Source organism: Hemiscyllium ocellatum, chromosome 7 (genome assembly GCF_020745735.1).
Source record: "Hemiscyllium ocellatum isolate sHemOce1 chromosome 7, sHemOce1.pat.X.cur, whole genome shotgun sequence".
Lineage (NCBI taxonomy): Eukaryota > Metazoa > Chordata > Chondrichthyes > Orectolobiformes > Hemiscylliidae > Hemiscyllium > Hemiscyllium ocellatum.
The window spans coordinates 109,696,915-109,715,340 of NC_083407.1; the positions used below are offsets into that span (position 1 = coordinate 109,696,915).

The 18,426-nt window shown below is 41.4% G+C and overlaps 1 long non-coding RNA gene across 1 annotated transcript in view; it reads left to right on the top strand.

Annotated features, from left to right (window-relative positions):
• The window catches only part of LOC132817595 (uncharacterized), a 41,671-nt gene extending 26,468 nt beyond the window's left edge, over positions 1-15,203 (top strand). The window contains exon 3 of the long non-coding RNA XR_009644898.1: positions 15,115-15,203. This is a non-coding gene — a long non-coding RNA (uncharacterized LOC132817595). The remainder of the gene's footprint in view (positions 1-15,114) is intronic.
• Positions 15,204-18,426: the final 3,223 nt, after the last annotated feature.

The window sequence follows — 18,426 nt, forward strand, 5'->3', positions numbered from 1 at the left end:
TCAAATCTTTTATATTAGGAAAGTTTATTTTATCTTTCAGTTCACAAGTGCACAGTATCTTCATTCCTTTTGTAGGACCATAATTAAATTTTTTCATCTAATGTCGTCATTTCAACAGTGCAATAGAAATTTTATTTCTTGGAATTCCTCAAGACAATGTTATCTCTCTTGAGTACAACCAGCCGATATTATATTTCCTCTTTGATTGTTCCAATGTTTTTTTTCCTTCAACTTTCACAGTCAGTGATGCAAATATGAAAGCTGAATATATTCATATGCTTATTTCAATCATATTATTGCACAGCATACCTTGTACATTTATGACAAGTCAATGGCCAACCACAGTTTATTCGCCTATGCTGATAACGAGAGATCAAGAGGCCTATGTCTTTTGTAAATGACCTATAGTTAAACCATATTGTGCAACAAATGCTTTAAAAAGGTACTGTCAGAAAGTTATAGATCATTCTACAAAATATTTTGCAGTATGATTAGGTCATATTATCAGAAATGTGAAAACAAAATCACAGTAAATGTTTTCTCTTTCATTTTTGATATGTAGGAGTCACTGGAACAGCCAGGATTTACTGCCTGTTCTTCATCACAAGAGGAGATTGTAGTGGGCCTTTTTCTTTGTAGTGGTTTAATGCAACAAAGTGCCTTCAGACAGCAGATAAGCATCAACCACATGATATGGTATAGAACTAGAGCCACATAGAAGTTAATCTAAGTAGGAAGGGCAGATTTCCTTTTCTAAAACGGACATGAGTGAAGCAGATTTTTTTAAATGACTATCCATCACCTTTGTAATTACTTCTACTGGCTATTATTTCCATACTTCCAAATTGGATTCAAATTGGTCAAACTGGGAAAGTGAGATTTGAATTTGCATTCTTTGGATTATTTGTCTACTTCTCTAAATTAGAAAGGGGGTAAAAAGCAGGAGTATTATTACTTTTTCCAGGCAAATTGAGGCAGATGAAAAACAACAAGAAATTCTCCTGACACATTGTGGAGCTCTTTCGGCAATTAGGAGCCTAACGTTCCCTAAGGCAACAGATACTAAGACCTTTCAAGAGTTGATGGATTTAGTTAAGGAAAATTACAATCTCAAGCCATCTCAGAATTAGAGATGCTATCGGTTTTATTTGGCAATTCAAAAACCAGGGGAATCCATATCAGAATTTTTGTTTCTTTTAAGACATCTAGCAGCGGCCTGAGTCTTTGATTTAACCTTTATGGGAGGCTGAGAGGCCATTTGGTATGTGGGATTAATAATGTTACCGTACAAAACATCTACTAGCTGAAACCCAACTGGACTTCCACATGCACTATAACTGTCTTTATAATTGGAAAATGCAGCAAGTGGAACATATGAGTTGCAGGGTATTTCTTTTAGATTTAGATTAGACTCACAGTGTGGAAACAGGCCCTTCGGCCCAACAAGTCCACACCGACCCGCCGAAGCGCAACCCACCCATACCCCTACATTTACCCCTTACCTAACACTACGGGCAATTTAGCTTGGCCAATTCACCTGACCCGCACATCTTTGTGACTGTGGGAGGAAACCGGAGCACCCGGAGGAAACCCACGCAGACACGGGGAGAACGTGCAAACTCCACACAGTCAGTCGCCTGAGTCGGGAATTGAACCTGGGTCTACAGGCGCTGTGAGGCAGCAGTGCTAACCACTGTGCCACCGTGCCGCCCACCATTTCGATGGAAGTAGATATCCTCGCCACCAACTGAGCTAGGGGAACACCACTTGAATGAAGGAAATTGCATCGCCTCACTCAGGACATATCCTGAGTAGAGGGACTTTACATTGATCAAATGGTTAAAACTTTCTTCAGGACCCAGGCCAGCTAACCATTGTGGTTGCTGCCAGACTGTGGACTCGAGACAACAAAAGAGTCCAACTGGATCTCAATTGAGTAAGAGAACTCCAAGGCTGTTATCCAGAAAGGTATGAACTGTGCAAAGTCCATTTACATCTGGTTTGGAACAGTTAAATTGGTTCTGATTTGGATGATTCTAAGCAATCAAAATAAATGTCTGGTTAAATGGTCACCTGGTTCGAATGGAAGTCAGAGTGAAGCCATTTCAGTGATTGCAGAACCAGTCTTTAACAAAATTCACTCAACTCCAACCCCTATGTTTGCATAGGCCTCAGCTAGACTGAGAACTTATATCGGGGAACCCTTGTACAGATTAAGGGTACAACTTCAGTTCGGGTCTCTTATCTGAAACAGCTGATTCAGTTAATGTTGGAAAGGTTTCAGACCCAAGCTTAATGGAGCAAACTTGAAAGGAAAGATTCTCCTAGATTGGCTCAACATTTTTTAATTAGAAAATCGCTGCCTAACTGAAGTCCTAATTAAATATCTAGAGATTTTTCAGAAAGGTCTCTGTGAAGAGTTACAGATACCGAGGAACCTGAGATGAACATAGTGGATGTTGCTGTTTAGTGGAAAATGAAGTTCTTCTGAGAGTCTCCAGGTGCAAGTGGTGAGCTACTGTGCCTTACATGCCACCTGTATCAGAGGCAGAGTTGGAAGAACCTGATTTGGTGCTAAAACCGCCCTAGAGGAACTAGAAAAAAATAAACCAGCCCATGTCCTCTAACTCTGGGAGGGATGAAGTAATTGTAATGAAAATCAGCCAGCCATAAAATAGAAGTTCCCTGATTGGACCAGGTTAACAGCTTCTATCAGGGAGCCCTTGCTGACAGGTATGAACAGGAGTGTCAGAGGTTCTGTTCACGGAGAGTGGCTCTGAGATCAATGTCAAAGACTCTCCATGTAAATGAAGGTTGACTTACTTACAGATTATTGGCATTTATTTCACAGTAAACGATGTTAGACCATCTACAGAACAGATTTTAGATTCAAATGGGTAATAGTTAGCAATCCTGATATTTGACACTTGGTTAGATTTTCAAATTACTCGTATGAGAGAGAGAGGAAAAAAAGCTTTTAGCTGGTTTTGCTTCCCAGTTTGTCTACTACTGACTGAGAAGGAGAGCTGTTTGTTTTTGCATCAAATTTTATTTCAACAAATTGTCTTATATTTATGAAAACAAACAGCAACCTGACCCCAGAAGCTGTTCCTGCACAAAAAAAGCATAGATTCTAGAGTTTTACAAAATGTGTTTTCCAGCAATTAAAGACTATAAAATTTACCTGTTATAGTACTCAACAGTTTTATAAAGGTACATAGTGATGTTGGTACTGGATTAGTAATCCCAAGACCCTGGAAATGCTCTGGGAACCCAAGTTTGCACATCTCCTTACTGTAGCTGGTAGAATTTGAATTTAATTTCAAAGAATCTGACTTTTTTTTTAAATGATGACCATGAAATCATTGTCAATTGTTATAAAAATCCATTTGGTTCACTCATGTCCTTTTTAGAGAAGGAAATCTTCTATCCTTATTTGGTCTAGCTTAGACACCAGACCCACAGCAATATGGTTGTCTCCTAACTGTCCTCTCAACTGTGACTATGAAGTTAAAACAAAGGAATAAAATCAGCTTGACTACTTGGTATTGACATATGCATCATAAACAACCTCAGCAAACACGGCTATGCTGACCATGCAAAGTGATCCTCACTAACATCTGGGAGCTCGGACCAATATTGGGAAAGCTGTTTCAAGATTAGTCATGCAACAAAATCCTGAAACTTCCACTGTTATGGCATTGTGGTGCACCTACATCGAATAGACTCTGGTGGTTCTGGAATGTGGTTCATCACCATTTTCTTGCAAATATTTAGGGATGGGCAATAAATGCTGGCTGAGCTAATGAAACTCCCATCGCTTAATTATTTAAAAACAACTATCCATCATATAGACATCTCTTAAGTTCTTACTTAATTGACTTCTTGGCAAGTTTTGAGAAGATGCGTAGTTCAGGTTGAGGTTCTGGATGTAGGTTTGCTTGCTGAGCTGGAAGGTTCATTTTCAAACTTTTCATTACCATACTAGTTAACATCATCAGTGGGCCTACAGATGAAGCACTGGTGGTATGGCCCACTTTCTATTTATGTATTTAGGCTTCCTCTGGTTGGTGATGTCATTTCCTGTTCTTTTTCTCAGGGGGTGGTAAATGGGATCCACATGTCTCTGTCTGGCTTGTCCTAGATCAATGTGTTGTCTCAGTCGAAGTTGTGTCCTTCCTTACTTGTATGTGAAGATACTAATGAGAGTGGGTCATGTATCACAGTGGCTAGTTTTTTGCCTGTTTGTCCAATGTAGTGTTTGTTACAGTTCTTGCAAGATATTTGCTTGTTGTCTATATAGGGTCTTTCAAATTCATTAGCTGCTGTTTTAGTGTGTTGGTGGGTTTGTGGGCTATCATGATGCCCAGGGGTCTGAGTAGTCTGGTTATTTCCAAGTTGTCTTTGATGTAGGGGAGAGTGGCTAGGGTTTCTGGACATGTTTTGTCTGCTTGTTTGGGTTTGTTGCTGAGAAATTGGCAGACTATGTTCAGGAAAAGAACAGGAAATGACATCACCACAAGAAATGACATCACCAACTCTAGGAAACCTAAACACTTAAATAGAAAACGGGCCATACCACCAATGCTTCATCTGGAGACTCGCTGATGATGATACTTCGTATGGTGACTAGATGTCTGAAAACTTAACTGACTTTTTTTTTGTTCTTTTTTTGAATTGTAGAGACAATTTCATAATTACGCTGAATCTTGTGGTATAATCCTTTCATAATTTTGACCAAAACGTTTTCAATTCTGACAATTTGAAAATTGTTATCTTACATTTTCCTGGCTTACAAACTTCACAAATTAACAAAAATATTGCAATTGTTTAAAATTAAAATTTGTGGCTGAGCAATAAATACTACAGGTAGTTCTCCTATAATGACGTAGTTGTGTTCCAGCGAAACCTTGGGGTCTATGAGCCAAACCAACGAAAAATTTCACTCACCATCACTCAAAAATCACCCAAAGCCTAACGCAAAGTATAGCACAGCCTGAACAAAAGTTTAAATTGTATTTATTAATGAAACAGAAGTAAATTTAACAATTGCATTGAAAAAGTATTGTTATTGCAGAGACAGAGGGTTGTCATCATTGCCACTTTCAGGTGCAGTTATGGTTACAGAAGTGAGTGGCTGTGGTTGATTGTCTTCTGACTGTTTCTTGGGGTTTGCTTTCAATAAAAGACATCCAGTTTTTGCTGCTTTGCCTTTTTCCTTCTGTCCTTGAAGAAGCTGATCATAAGGTACCAGATGAATGAACTGCTACCCTGCTGCATTCTGCATTGTAATCGTCCTCTAAGAGGTGCAACTGCCTCTCCATTTCCCTCAGAATAGGAGACAAAAGAGAAGTAGAAAGCTCTCATGGTGCTGCATCCTGGACTTCATCTTTTTCATCTCCAGCTTCCACTTCCCCTTCAGCGACAATCTGTTGTAGATCAGTTGTAGAGAGGTTTTTACAGTGAGAGTCAAATGGCTCTTTGATATCCTCACTTTCCACTTCTACAAAGCCAACCTGCTTTGCAAGGGCAACGCAATGCTTTTTTTTTATGTTTGGGAGCCCTTCTGATGGTTCATATCCTTTTAAAAATCTTGAACAAAATGTAGGACAAGTTGCCACCAAACTGCCACCGAGTTACTGACAACACCCAGGCCTCTACAATTATGTCAATACCATTTTTTTTATGTTAAAGCTTGAAGAACAATGTCCTTATTATCCTTGTCAGTAGCTGCAATCACCCTCTTAAGTATGCTTAAATAATAAACTTTAAAAGCTGATATTGCACCTGGTTCATGGGTTGAATGAGAGAGATTGTGTTTGGAGGTAGGAATAGCACAAGAACAAATTAGAAAGGCAAATGGTATGTATAAGAGTCATGCAGGAATTATACAGGGCTTGTATAGGAATTAAAAGAATATTCTTGTCTCAGAGGGAGAGCAATGAACATTCATTAGTCTAATTTTTGAGGTGAAGCTGCTCAATGTATCATCCTGTACCTCTCACATGCTCTGATGGCTACTAACATCGGCAGAGCAGAACAAAGACTTCGCAAATATCACCACATGTGCAGAACAAAGCGTGTGAAACAATTACCACTGTAATCATGCTATTGTGAAGCAGTAAGCATTCTCAAAAATACCAAAATTTAATTCTTCAGCAACATTATAGCCAAATCGCACTACTGAAACACATTTTCTATGAGAACTACTTGTACCAGATCTGAGCTTAGATTCCTGATCGCGATCATACTACCTTCATCCCACCTTCAGTCCTTTCTCCTGGTTCTATTCCACCTGGACCATCATATTAGAAACTGTTTCATCAGTGTCAAGGAATATCTCCTCAACTCATGGCTCCTGTCTCCTGAGCCAGGCAAGACATACACCTGACCTTTCAAAAGGACAACCCCATCCCAAGAGTATGGCAAGCAGAAGAACGGGATTAAGTACAGCAAGAAAAGAAAGAGGTACAGGGACAGCATCTCATACACCAGTATTTTTTCTACGTTTGCTCATGTGATGTGGGCATCATTGGCCTGGCCATCCCTAGTTACCCTTGAAAAGATGCTAGTGAGCTGCTGCCTTGAACTGCTGTAGTCCATCTGCTTTAGTAGACCCATAATGCCTTTTAGGGAAGGAATACCAGTATTTTGATTCAGTCACACTGAAGATATTTGAACATGGCTGCTATGGAATGTTGATGGTGGAGGGAGTGGATGTTTGGGGATATGGTCCCAAACAAGCAGGCTGTTTTGTCTTGGATCGTGTCAAGCTTTGTGGGTTTTTTTGGAGCTGGACAAATCCATGCAAGAGCAGAGTATTCCATCATGTCCTTCACTTATGCCTTGTAAATGATTGACAGGCTTTGGGGATTAAGGAGATGAGGTACTTACTTGGAGATTCCTCACCTCTCACCTGCTGTTATTGACACTATATTTATATGGCTAGTCCAGTTCAGTTTTCAGTCAATGGTAATCACAGGAGATTGATTATGGAAGATTCAATGATGATACTGTCATTGAATGTCAAGGTGTGATGGTTAAATTGTTATTGGAGATGGTCATTGAGGCCATATAACTGCCAAGCAATGTTACTTAACACTTTTCGGCCTAAACCTGGATATTGTCCAGGTATTTGCATTTGACAATGGGCTACTTTGGTATCTGAGCAGTCATGAATCATGCTGAACAGTTTGATGCAGATACAAAACCCACTTCTGACCTTCTGATGAAGGGAAGGTCATTAAAACAGTTGAAGACAGGTGGGCATAGGACACTACCCTGAGGAACTCCTTGAGATGTCTTGGAGCTGGGATGAATGACTTCCAACAACCACAACCACCTTTCTTGATGCCAGGTATGACTCCAATCAGTGGGGAGTTTTCTTCCTGATTCCCAACAACTCCAGTTTTGCTAGGGCTCCTTGATGCCACACTAGGTCAAAAGAAGACTTGATGGCCAGGACAATCACGCTCACCTTACCTCTGGAGTTCTGCTCTTTTGTTTATGTTTGAACTGAGGCTGTAATGAGATCAGGAGCTGAATAGCCCTGGTAGAACCCAACTGTGTAGCATTGAGCATGTTAGTACTGAACAGGTGCTGCTTCATAGCACTGTTAACGATAGCTTCCATCACTTGACTAATGATTGACAGTAAACTGAGTGGGCAGTAATTGAGTGAATTGAATTTATCCTGCTTTTGGTATACACAACATACCTAGGCAATTTTCCACATTGTCCGGTCGGTGTCAGTGTTGTAGCTGGACTGGAATAGCTTGGCTAGGGATATGGCAAGTTCTGGAGCGCAAGTCATCAGAATTATTGACAGAATGTTGTCAGGGTCCTTAGCTTTTGCAGTATCCAGTGCTTTCAACTATTTCCTGATTATAATGTGGAGTGGATTGAGTCTGGCACTTCTGACTGAAGATTGTTGCAAATACTTCAGTTTTATCTTTTGCACTGATGTATTGGGCTTCCCCATCATTCAGGATGGGGATATTTGAAGAAACCCCTGCTCTATTGATTTGTTTAGATTGTCCATCACTGTTTACATCTGGATGTGGCAGGACTGCAGAACCTGATGGTTGAATTGCTTAGTTCTGTCTATTGCTTGCTGCTTATGCTGTTTGACATTGACATAGTCCTGTTTTGTTGTTTTGTTTCATTTTTAAGTATGCTTGGCGCTATTCCTGAATTCTTCATAGTACCTGGATTTGATCCTCTGGCTTGATGGTGATGGTAGAGTGAGGGATATTGCTGGGTCAGGAGGTTACAGGTTGTGATAGAGGATGATTCTGCTGATTGGCCTACAACACCTCATGAATGTCCAGTCTTGAGTTGCTAGGTTTGTTTGAAATCGTCCTATTAGCATGTGAAAGTGCCTCACAGCATATTTCAAGGTTTTCTCAATGTAAAGGTGGAATTTGTCTTTTCGAAGATTATGTGCACTGGTCACTATCACCAATACAACCATGGACAGATGTATCTGTATCTGCAGTAGGCAGATTGGTGGGAATGATGTGGGAATTAAGTATGTATTTCCTTCTTTTTGATTCCCTCCCCACCTGTCACAAAGTAGTCTAGCAGCAATGTCCTTTTAAGGCTCTATCAGCCCGATTTTTAATTAAGCTGGTGCCAAGCCAGCCTTGGTGAAGATTGAAATCCCCCACACACTATACGTTCTGCATCTTTTCCACCTTCCAGTAATTCCTCCACGTGTTGTCTGATATAGTGGGGCATTAATTCATCAACTGAGGAAAGACTATGTGGTAACCAGCGGGGTAGTCTCCTTGCCCATATTTGAGCTAGTGCTGTGAAGCGTCATTGTGTTTGGAGTCAATGTTGAGGACTCCTGGGATCACTCCTTCCTGACTGTATACCATTGTGCCACCACCTCTGCACGGCCTGTCCTGCTGATGGGATCGGACATAACCAGGGATGGTGATGGCGGTGTCTGAGACATTGTCTGTAAGTTATGAGACCATCAGTAAGATTATGTCAAGCAGTTTTTTTTCACCAGCCTGTGAAACAGTTGTCCCTGGCTGATGTTAGTAAGGAGAACTTTCAGGGTCAATGACTTATGCAGTTGTTTCTGGTGCTTTGCATTTACTTTTGAGACTTTCTAGTGATTCACTATAACAGACTGGCTTGCTCGGATATTTCAGAAAGCAGTTAAAACTCAACCACATTGCTGTATGTCTGGACTCACATGTAAGCCAGACCAGTAAGATCAGTAGTTTCCTTCCCTAAAGGGCATTAGTGAACCAAATGGGTTTTCTGACAATTGGCAATGATGTGGTCATCACTCGACTCTTAATTCCAGATTTTTTTATTGAATTCAAATTCCACCATCTCTTGCAAGATTCAAACCTGTATCCCCAGAACACTATCTGGGATAGGATTAATAGTCTAACAATAATACCACTAGGCTATCACCTCCCTCGAGCCACCAGTTATCAGCCGATTTCAGATGGCTTCAACTAAATCATCACTCTGTCCACAACGCAAATCTGAATAATGATACAGATTGCCTTTTGCTGAAAAGTCAAAATAAAAGATGGAATTGTACCATTGTGTCCTAATGGCAATAGAGCACATACTTATCTGCGTGTTCTTGAGAGCCACCAGCTTTTCCTTGTATATGCCCATCAGCTTTCTCCTTAGTCAGGAACACCAATGAACAATGTGTTCATCCAAGTCCTTTACAGCTGTGGTGTATGCTCTTGACCTGTGGTGAGTGAAAGTACTCTACAGGAGCAGATATCTATCACCAGGTTACCCTTTATTGACAAATGAACAGTCCTTGAATGCAGGTTTGCTTGGTGAGTTGGAAGGTTCATTTCCAGATGTTTTGTTACCCTACTAGGTAACATCTTCAGTGGGCCTCAGGTGAAGCAATGCTGAATATCACCATGGGAAATGATATCACCAACCCAAACTCATAAATAGAAAGCAGGAATTTTCCACGTTGCTTCGCCTGAGGCCCACTGAAGATGTTATCTAGTAGGGTAACGAAACATCTGGAAATGAACCTTTCAGCTCAGCGAGCAAACCTACATCCAAAACTCAACCTGAGCCACAAATCTTCTCAAAACTCGTTAAGAACAGTCCTTGACTATAGTATTGCCTCATACACAGTCGGGCACCAGTGTGCCAGTATATGTGACACTCAACCTTTTTATGTCAACCAGGCCTCTCTGATAGGACTAGATGAATGGGGAACTCATTCTATAATATCCAGCTGGCTGACCTCGTTACAATCACTACAGTGAGCATGAGGTATTGTCACAAAACCTATAAAGACTGGCAACTTAAATTTCCCAGTAACCAATCAAAGGAATCACATTTGAAATTTCAAGTTTTATGACCTTTTAATGTAGCCATAAACAAAATTCTACAGTGACTAATAATAATTAGTAGAGTAAAATACTAAATCACAGTAAAGATATTGACCATTAACACAACACAACTGAAAACTCTCACACCAACATAGAGTCTGCAAGAGGATATAGATATAAAGTGATACAAATTTGGCAAATGAATTTTAATGTGGGAAAATATGAGCTGTTCACTCTGGCAGGAAAAAATTGAAAAGCAGCATATTACTTAAATTGAGAGAGGTTACAGAACTTTTTGTGGCGGAATCTGTGTGACCTAGAAAATGAATCCCATAAATTTACGTGTAAGTGCAGCAAGTGATTAGGAATAAAAGTGGAGTGTTGTTGTTAACGGAAAGGGGATCAAATATGAAAGTAAGGCTCTTCTGTTGCATTGATGAGGCCACATCAGGAATACTGTGTACAGTTTTGCTCCTCTTAATTTATAAAAGAGAATGTAATTGCAATACAGAGAGTTCAGAGAAGGTTCATTGAACTGATATCTGGAATGTAGAAATGGGTTATCTTATGAGAAGAGGTTGGACTGCCTGGGCCTCTTTCCATTGCAGTTTAGAAAAATGGGATGTGATCTTAGACAAAATCCTGAGGGTATATGGCAGGGTTGATGCTGTCAAGATGGGAAAGATTGGAACCATGATAAAATTTAAAAATAAGATGTCTTCTGTTTAAGCCAAAGATGAAAAGAAACATTTTTTTCTCAGATGTCATGAGTCCTAGATACCTTTTTATTCCGAAAGCAGCGGGGACAGGATATTGCATATATTTAAGGCGGAGATGGTTGGAATCCTGTCTAGCAAGATTGTGGTTGTCGGGGACAACAGATGGCAATATGAAGTTGAGGGTACAATGAAACCAGCCATAACCTTGTTGAACAGCAATGCAGACGAAAGGGGCCAAATAACCTATTTCTTCTTCTTACCTGGATGTTCATAATTCTATATGTTATAGTATAGTCTAGTGTGTGTATATGCAGTTGTATTTAATGTCTCATAAATTGATTATCTCCTGGAGGTTTCACAGGTTGTCTTCTCAACCATGTGGAATGAGTCATCCAATGTCTTTTGAAAGAAAGTCCTGTTCACCTAATCTTCTGAGAGTACTTGAATTGACTTCTAGCAGCAGCGGATGCACTGGTGATTTTTTTTGGGGTCTTCAAAACTCCATTGCAAGATTTGTTTCTTCAACATAAGTTTTGTCCTTACCTGCATTCCAGTTGGTGGTTAACTCAAAAGCATCCCTTATCTTCTGCCTGGTATAGCAGCATATGTTTGTAGATCTTCTTCCCCAAATCTCTTGGTCGGATGCTTATGTGAGTTCACATAGAACAATGGTAGCTGCTTCTTCCTTTTGTATTCAGGTGTTGAGGTACAAACCTTGCTTTCAATAAAGTTAGATCTGAGTCCCTAGCTTCATGGCGACCAAGTCACTTGAGTTTGTCGTCGAGCAGAGCTGAGTGCGATTTTGCATTACTCCCTATTCCAGGGTATTTTGCTTAGCCTAAAATAAAAATAAACACTGAAATATAATTTATAAACTGTAACAGTTCTAATGGAATGAGGTGGTTGAATATTAATCTCTTTATCCCTCTGTTTTGTTTTGGGTCTTAACACCAAACTTCATTCACATCCTGCTCTGTACTCTCCTTATGATGTATTCCTGTGTCCTTTTATGCATTACTTATTTATAAATTAGCTTTTGTTGAACACCAAGCCGAAAAGTATGAAAGATATCAGTCAACATCCACAGTTAATATAATCCCAGGTTGTATAACTGTGGGTATGGTTGAGTAATTTTAACATAATTTTATCATTGTAACATAAATTACAGAATAGACTGTTTAGATAATGTTTACATTGGCTTGCAAATTACAAGAAAGATGAATCAGTCTTATAGCACCAAGTAAGCCAATTATTGGCAATGCAGCAGTTTCATTAATATCAGTGGCATGTTCTGCTTGAGTGAAAAGTCGGAATGTATCACAATGAACTTTAAGTGATCTGATCACGCTTTTGTATCTGTTGCAATGTAGCAATAGTGACGTGTTTATTACAAAATTAATAGAGAAGCATCATGCATAAACAGATGGCTCCACACCTGAAGTGTACACTACAATATGTACAGTTGTTGAAGCACAAACCTTGCTTTCATCACCCTATTAATTCACAATTGTCAATACCAACATGAGCATTGGCATAATATTTACAAGGAAGAAATAAATTGTTACAATTCTGATGGAGGAGTGTACAGGAAATCTAATCCCACTACTCATGAGTTATAGGGTAAATCTTTTATTTAATTATACAAATGGTTGATTTGTTTCTTAGCATTACTGTTATCTAGAACAGAGACTTTCAACAATAACTCAATAACTTGTTATGAAGGACAAACATAGTCTTTAAATAATTGAAAAAATGGGTTATTAAGTAAGCTACTTCAGAGACTTAAACGATATCCCCTTATACAATATCCAAGGTGGCTGCAGAATAAGGACACTTCAGCCGGATCTCATCTGCTCCGTCAGTTTCTTTTTCTTTTCTTATCTCTTTTTGTGTGTGTGTGTGTCTTTCATCACAGCCTTGGACTCACTGCCTCAGCAGGGGTTCAGACCCTCTGCCTTGGACACAACACCGGCCCCAGCACAGACCCCCAAGGTGTCCGCTTGGCCTGGAGTAATGGTCTTCCAGCTGGTGTGGCAGCCTCCCAGCCTAGCAAGGCATCATCTCAGCCTGGCATGGTGGCCTCCAGGCCTAGTGTTATGTTCTCTCAGCTCAGTGTGGTGGTCTTATGGTCTGGCATGGCCTCAGCGTGGATTTGCGGTCTCAAGGTGAAGCCTGGCACAGTCTGGAGTCAAGGCCCAGGGCAGACTGAAGGCTAGGTATCAATGTGACTGGGTTGGAAGGACCCTCGTTCTGAACTTTTTATTTCTCTATTTTCTATTTATTCCTACAGTCTTCAATGCTGGACTTTTATTTCTTTATTTTTAAATTAATTTTTCCCCAAAGAACTTGTACTGAAGAATCAGTAGCTAAGTTCTTTTGTACCTGAGATGGTACTTTTTTTTTCACTGCGCTCATCTGCGTACATGTGACAATAAAGTTAATTCAGTTCAATTTGTCACACCACACACACACACACACACACACACACACACACACACACACACACACACACACACACACACACGAAAATTAAAAAAACACCCAGGTTGATCAAGAGTCTAAGCTAAAAGAGTAGAATGAATCAACTTCACAATGTTTGTTCATTTCCTATTAACATCATCAAGTTTGTGTCACCTGTAGAGCAATGCCAGACCCTGAGCTTAGCTGGAAGGTCAATTAAACCTTGATTCTCTTGTTGAGAGGTAACATTTTAATTTTCTATTTACAAGGAGATCAGAGACACTGATCTCTGGAACTTTCATTGATTCCCAGAAAATACTTTGCTAAGATACATTTTAAGCTGGTTTTCTTTTAAGGGTTGTCTTTTACTCCTCAAAAGAGACACAGATATGTGTTTCCTCTTGCTGGCTTTCTTTCAACTTCCAACAGCTCCCAATGCTGTGGCAAAACAGGAAAAAAGGATCCAGAGGCTGGGTGTCAAGCTTTTAAGGTAACAAAAGCATCTCTTGGGTCTTTTTTTCAATGTTTTAGATTGTCTTCTTTTCTAAACTCAATTAGCTTTTCCAATAAAGAGCGAATCATCCAGTTTTCATTGATTCTTGATGTCCTATTTCCAGGAAATTACATGATTAAAAACACTCTGAACTCAGTAGTGACCAAATAGTTCCAGTTTTCAATTCTTATAATCCATAAATGTGTTTCTGACATTGGTTTCACAGAAATGTATTAACTATGCATAGCTAACAGAATAAGTTAGGATCACACATTCCATTAATTGTTGGTATTATCCCCAGCATGCTCCAAGATCGAGAGCTGAATTTTACATGTGATTGACTAAGTGTGAGTTGTGTTCAGTTGTTCAGAGGGAATATTGTGAGGTCCAAGTAAGCAAAATTTCTCACTGTATCTTCCCAAATGAGCTTCATAAATGACCTAACTCACCTCTATGGTATCCATCATGTCTGCTTCTCGTTCCATCTTTCTACTCATCGTTCCCAGATTGAGTCACCACTCGGCACATTTCCACTGAAACACCAGCATCCCTTGCAATCCACCAGCTTTAAAAAGCTGATGTTCAGCTGGAGGAGCATTAGCATTCTGACACTACCTGGCTCAGTCATTTATCTTTTCTACAGCTGTCTGAGAAGGGAAATATTATTCGACTACAGAGACCTGGAGATCCAGAATGATAAAGTGATTTAAAGGAGAGGAGTCCATTTTCCAGAAGAGCAACAGAGGAGGCGGTCATCACCTGGGTCACAATCATTTTGAGGGTCCAGAGGAACAGTTAGCGGAGCCATAAGAAGATGAATGACCACCTCAGCTGTACCTTGGCAAATGCTAAACGCTCTTCTGTCTGCTACCTCACGTTTACTCTATCTCCGCTACTGCTCCCACCTCGCACCAGCGATAAAGTTCTGCTTCTCTCACTATTGCCGACAGCATCTCCCCTTACTCACCACTGACTTTGCATGGCCCCTGTGCTGTCTCTTCACTGTCTTGGAACACGTCATCACTTTTATCCCCCATCTGCAGCAGCACTAACAACTGCGCCAGCTACTTTCAACTCATTCAATCTTTCCCTTTCTTTCATTACAGTATTAAACAGCCTATAGCAGAAAGAGCCTCACGAGGAGGGAAATCTGCCCCTTGCTGGAGAAGACTAGGACCGCTTCTTCAGGGATGCTGAGACATCAATTTCCATCAACTGAGTAAGTATTGCACTTCATTTCATTGCAATACTCACAGACGCCTCGCTGCTTATCAGTTTTACTAAACATCACTTCTAACAATTGGCTGTGAAATCTTCTGTCTCTTTCATCTTGTAGGGATCATCAAAATATCCACTGTCAATGTAATGATATGGCCAGATCCTTTTCCTCAATGTTTGTTTGAGCCTCCAAGAAAGTATCGGCAAGATTTGTTTCCTGCACCCCCACCACTTCAACTTAGATTCTGTGCAGTGTGGAAACAGGCCATTCAGCCCAACAAGTCCACACCAACCCTCCGAAGAGTAACCACCCAGACCCATTCCTCCTATTTTACCCCTGACTAATGCACCTCACACTGTGGGCAATTTAGCATGACCAAATCACCTTGCCTGCACATCTTTGGATTGTGGGAGGAAACCGGAGCACCCAGAGGAAACCCACGCAGACACAGGGAGAATGTGCAAACTCCACACAGGCAGTCGACTGAGGCTGGAATCGAATCTGGGTCCCTGGTGCTGAGAGGCAGCAGTGCTAACCACTGAGCCTATGATACCGACACTTTTTAGAGTGAACATTGACCTCAGAAAGTGTGGGAGCACTGGCTGATGAGCATCTCACTGCAGTAGCTCTGCAGTTGACTAAGAAAGTAACACCAACATTCGCTGGGACAAGGAATACTGCCAGAAATGAAGTACCAGCTCAGCCCCAGACATTTGGGGGTGGGATTTGATGAAGAGAATCCTGTAGTGCCAACAATCCAGGATTGTATCCACAGGCACAGAGAGGAACTGGAGCAGCAGACTCTTGATGTATGTGGGAGGCAGTGTGGACTAGAAGGTACTGTATTGCACGGAGTCATGCAAACTTCTGTCTGTCTCCATAGAAATGTTAGTGACTGCCATGGAGGAATGATTCTGCACCCTCACGGTCTGCTGGAGAGGTGCACCTGCAGCTGCTACCCATTGGTCCAAAGGAACAAAGGCATGGTGATACAAGGTCGGGGACCTTGCAAGCAATCCAGGTGCCCCTTTCTCACAAGACAGGACAGTGGCAGGTGGCACTTAGCCAGATATAGCATTACACACAGCCCCTCTGAAATGTCCTCTCAGGACAGGCCAGTGATCGCTAGCTCTCCATTTTCACCCTTCAAGATCATGCCAAGGAGTGTCCACTCTGCTCTGGTAAGATGACCCACAGCATGTCTGGCCCATCCAGATACAAATGGTCCTTGAATCTCTCAACCAAATCTCCATGGCCTATAGGCTCCACTGTTGAGCAAGCTCCCTCCAAACTGGGTAACCGCTTTGCAGAACATCTCCAGTCTGTGTGCAAGCATAGTCCTGACCTTCTGAGAGCTGGTCATTTTAACATAACATCCTGCTCGCATGTCCACTTAACTGTCCTCCGCATGCTGCAGTGTCCCTGTGAGGAACAACATCTCTTCAGACTAGGCACTTTACATCCTGCTAGACTTAATATTGAATTCAACATCTTCAAATTGTGAACCAAGTCCCATTCGTTTTCGTTCCTTTTAGCTTACTTGTTACATTCTGTTACCATGTCCTCCCTCCTCTTCCCCCGCCCCCCCCCCCCCCCCCCCCAACCCCTCCCAAACTCTAGTTGGACCGTCTGCTCTTTCAAGGGGGAGAAAGTGAGGACTGCAGATGATGGGGATCAGAGTTGAGTGTGTGGTGCTGGAAAAGTGTAACAGGTCCGGCAACATCCAAGAAGCAGGAGAATCGATGTTTTGGATAAAAGCCTTCATCAGGAATGAGGCTGAGGGCTTTTGCCAAAACATCGATTCTCCTGCTCCTTGGATGCTGCCTGAACTGTCTGTTCTTTCAAGTCTGGCAATTAAACACACTATTGTTCTGCTATTCACACAGTCTGATCGTTTTCATCTAAACGATCAACATCTTTCATCCCCAGCACTCTATACTCTTCCTGCGCCCCACCCTTCAACTACAGCATAAATGCTACCCCCTCCCCACGCTTCAATTCAGCTCTGATGAAGAGTCCTCTAGATTTAAAACATTAGCTTGTCATCTCTCCATGGATGTTGCCTGATCCACTGTGATCTCCAGCATTTGTTATTTTCTGTTCTCTCCGAACTAGCCGTGGAACAAGGGAATAAACTAAGACGTAGTGGACGGTAGAGGAGGAAGAAAATACGTCGAGAGTCACCATGCACAATATATTATTTGGCACTTTTTCATAATTAGCACTATCTTCACCTTGCATGTGGATCTTTTGTCTGTGTACTCTGTGCAGGCTGAAGTGTTATTATGCACCATGCTGACACAGTGTCATAGCCATGTGGTATGCACCGTGGATCAATGTCTGTGTTGAGAGCCTGCTGCAGCATCTGGAAGCTAGAGGAACAAGGTATGTACAGGGAAACAGGTCCTGCTGACATCATTATCCCTTGTCTGACTGCAGCAGACTTTCTCTTGCTTATGTGCCCAAAGGTTTTGTTGTGAATAAGGTTGTTACTGATGTCTAGAGCAAGGAAATTCACAACACAGGCATTAAGATAGCCTGGAATTTTGAATCCTGCAGGTCTGTGTAAAGGCTGTGTCTGCATGTAATATTGTTTCATTTAAAGGTCCTCATGCCGGTGAATCTTGCAGCCTCCTCCCTCACAGGCTAAGACGTTTCTACCGATTCTGAGTGTGCCTTGCAGCCATTTTCTTCACCATTGTGCACTTTTTATTACCAGAACACTGGAAGGCAACAGTGAGTGTTCTTTAGCCAGTGGTTTCCAAACACCACGTCTATGTGATGGTGACCCACCAAACATCCATAATTTCTTCCTGGTAGCTCTTCCAGTAAGCCTCACAGGCTTCATATCTCACCAGGTTCCTACCACACCCATTTCAACCTGCTGACCTTGCCTCCCCATCCCTCAGCATAAGAGGTGATCATGGCAGGTGTGATTGTACACTGTCCCCACTCCTGCATGACCCACTTTCCATCCATGCTTTACCTTATTCCTCCCTTGCAGGTACATTTTGCAGCAACACTTCACAATTGAAATAACTGCTTCCCCCCCAACCTGCAGCCCCCAAATGTGAAGAGTAGCATGCCAAGTCTCTTTCCCAGTGAAGTCACTTTCTTGTTACAGCCCCAATGCTTTTTTCCCTTAGATTTTACATCAGACCCCTGGACTGCAGAGGCATTGACTCTGAGAGCGAGAACC